Source organism: Ahaetulla prasina, chromosome 5 (assembly GCF_028640845.1).
Source record: "Ahaetulla prasina isolate Xishuangbanna chromosome 5, ASM2864084v1, whole genome shotgun sequence".
In the NCBI taxonomy this organism is placed as follows: domain Eukaryota; kingdom Metazoa; phylum Chordata; class Lepidosauria; order Squamata; family Colubridae; genus Ahaetulla; species Ahaetulla prasina.
The window spans coordinates 54,437,886-54,441,248 of record NC_080543.1 but is presented as its reverse complement, the minus strand read 5'-3'; the positions used below and the strand labels follow the sequence as shown (position 1 = coordinate 54,441,248).

The 3,363-nt window shown below is 34.1% G+C and overlaps 1 pseudogene; it reads right to left on the bottom strand.

The window, feature by feature from the left end:
* Positions 1-509: 509 nt before the first annotated feature.
* LOC131200301 (U2 spliceosomal RNA) lies at positions 510-640 on the bottom strand (annotated as a pseudogene).
* Positions 641-3,363: the final 2,723 nt, after the last annotated feature.

Below are 3,363 nucleotides of genomic sequence, written 5' to 3'. Positions count from 1 at the left end.
ATAGAAGACAGACATATTGTATTCTTATAGTCTGTTTCAGTTCATTTTTAATAGTATTTGTATGGATTCCATAACTTAAGATGTACATTAGGTGCCCAACTCACAACCCATGGGCTGCATGTGGCCCTGATCAGCTAGTAATGCAGCCCCCAAGATCATAAATGTTTAATTTTATTATGTGATTTATATACATTAAGTATATTATATATATATTTATATGCTGCCCAAGTCAATTCCTTTTCAATCAATATGGCCCAGGCAAGCCAACAATTCGGATAACTGATCTAGATGAAACCAATGGCAAAAGATATTGCCTGCCAAATTATCAATTTGCAGACAGGAGTACAGATTGAATTGTAGTTTAGGTCCCTATTTCACAGGGCTATCCAAACAGTAAAAGGTAGCAAGGTCAGCAGTACTCTGTAGTTTTATGGTGATTTATTGTCCCTTTGGATATATTAAAAATGCAAATCTGTTAAGACTGTGTAGAAGCAATTGTAAAAAAGTATGGAATAGCAACTTGTATGTCGACAATGAAATACTAACTAATTGGTCTGCCAGGACATCTGCATACATTTGATAAACACCAGTTTGCATATAGATACTACATTTGATCTTAGCCAAAAGGCCGAGAAGCAAAGTTTGCATACAGAAGAAATAGATCTACAGAGGATGTTCTTCACACTGCTCTGATTCATTTGGAATTGGGGGGGGGGGCTATGTGAGGATGCTTTCTGTAGATTTTAGCTCTGCATTTAACATAATACTTTCACATAGACTAGTGTCTAAACTTATGGATCTTGGATTTATTCAATCTGCCTTTGGATTATGGATTTCCTGTATGGGCACTCTCAGAGGGTCAGATTAGGTAATCATATCTCTTCAGCCCTTAGTCTTAACACTGGTACACCACAGGGTTGCGTGTTGAGTCCCTTACTCTATTCCCACTCACGCTAGTAATACTATTACTAAATTTTCAGATGATACAACAGTGGTGGGACTCATCTCTGGGGGCAATGAAATGAGATGAGGTGGACTGGTTGCTTTTATAGTATAGAGACAATAACTTGGTCCTTACTGCAAATAATTTCAAGGAGCTTATAGTGGACTATAGAAGGAATAGATCAGACATCCAGCCCTTGCTTATCAATGGACACCGAGTAGAGCAAGTGGCCAGTTTTACGTTTCTGGGTATTATCATAAAAGAAGACCTGACCTGGGGCACTCATATTGCAGCACTGGTCAAAAGGGCCCAGCAGAGATTATACTACCTGAGACTTCTCAGGAAACAACAACTGAATGAAAAACTGCTGGTGACCTTCTACTGCTGCACCACAGAGAGTATTTTAACTTACTGCACCTGTCTATGGTTTGCCAATTGCACAGTGGCAAATAGGACAGCACTCCAGAGGGTTAACATCATTGTCCAGAGAATCATTGGTTGCCCTCTCCCCTTTTTGGAAGAGCTTTATAGCTCCCGCTTCCTTAAGAAAGTTCAAAACATTCTTAAAGATCCATCTTTTCCTGGGAACCCTTTTTTTGAACTATTACCATCTGGCAGATGGTACAGGATAATAAAAACAAGGACAAATAGGCTGAAAAACAGCTTCTATCTCAGGGCAATAACTATATTGAATTCTACTGTATAATGCAATATTAATGCAATATCAGGTTTTCAATTCAATTGTATAGAATGTGAAGGATGTGTGTTTGTGTTTTATTTTTATAGTTATAATGCACACTGAAGGTGGCATTTAATTTTGTGGTATGAGGTGCAATGACAATAAACTAAACTAAACTAAAAACTAAACTAAATTAACACATTGAATATCAAAGTCAGTAGTCTAGAAATATAATCAGTTTTGGGGCATAAAACTATTTACACTGCAGAACTATATGTACATATATCCAACTTTATTCTTATTTCTACCTTAAAAGTATATATAATTTGTCACTGTCAATAGGTGACTTTTAAGGGGATGACTACAAATGACAAAAGGAACCTTTTCCTATTCCTGTGCCTATAGAACCTCCATCTAATTTATCAACTGATCATGGAGGAAGTGAACAGTTAGATCCATTACTTTATGGCAATAATGAATGATCCACTGAAATCCTAAAGAAGAAGAAGAATCGATTTATAGAGAAACTATCCTTGCAGTTATTAAGAGTGGACACTGGTCATTTAATTTTAATTTGGTAATAGCTATGTGTAAAATTATTTTAAAGAACTTTACAATTTTTATTAAATGATAGTATATGAACATTAGTAATTTTTGAACTCATGAATTTATTTCATGACAATGAGCTGCTTTTCTTGTTTAACAATCATCTTAATTATGAGAATGGACTAGAATAGGTCTACTAAATATATTTTGTTTAGGAATTCTGTATTAATCATCAGTAATTCACTTTCTGCTTTGCTGTACCAGACTTTCCAAAATGCTGAATTTTGAAGTAGAAGTTTAAAAGTACTGTGGTAAGATAATATCCATGTTGACTTAGTGGTGTTCAAACAGAAAGACCCAACAGTCTGCAATGCCTTTGAAGTCACATAATTAAAAGGAAACTGATAAGAAGGGTGTATGTGATCCAGCTGGCATTTATAATAACTCTGAAAGATATCCAAGCTTTTAACCCAAGAAATGTCTGGAATAAATCCCTTATTATTATTCTTTCATTGTTGCCCGTCCTACATTTTTCATCCATAGATTTTTTTTTAGACAAAATTACTTTGGAATTTGTTCTTTCAATATTTGTTTTTTTTTTCTCAAGGAGAAGTATGAAGAACTTTGCTTTAAGCCATTGGAATGAGTTATGAAGTGAGCTAAAACATGGCTGCTGTCAAGGAGTAGTGATTCTTTTAGGATCAGAATTGGCTTGACAGCAAGAATGTTCATAGATTACTTTATCCCTTGAGTATGGTGTGCTGAGAATGATCCTTAAATTAGGGATCTTGAATACCGATGGCAGTTGGGGGACTAGAAAAGAATTGCAAAGAGAAATGACAATTAATTTGATGAAACAAAACATGTTTTTACAAACCTTTTCAAGGAAAATATTGCTCCTATAAAAATAGAATCTTTTAATACAGTTTCATTTAATTCACTTCAATTTTCTTTTAAAAACACACAAATGCACACAAATAAATTTAATTCAAAACTACAAGTTACAACTTCTCTGTATTCCTATAAAGCATTGTATCAAGGACTCAATTAACTAAAACGAAGATATTTAGCAGAAGCCAACATCTAAAAGCCTATATAATGATGGCATGAAGATTAATATTGTATGATGAAGAATTACAAATAAAATAAATGAAAATAAATCACATATGATAGATTAGTTTTTTTAGGATAAAAA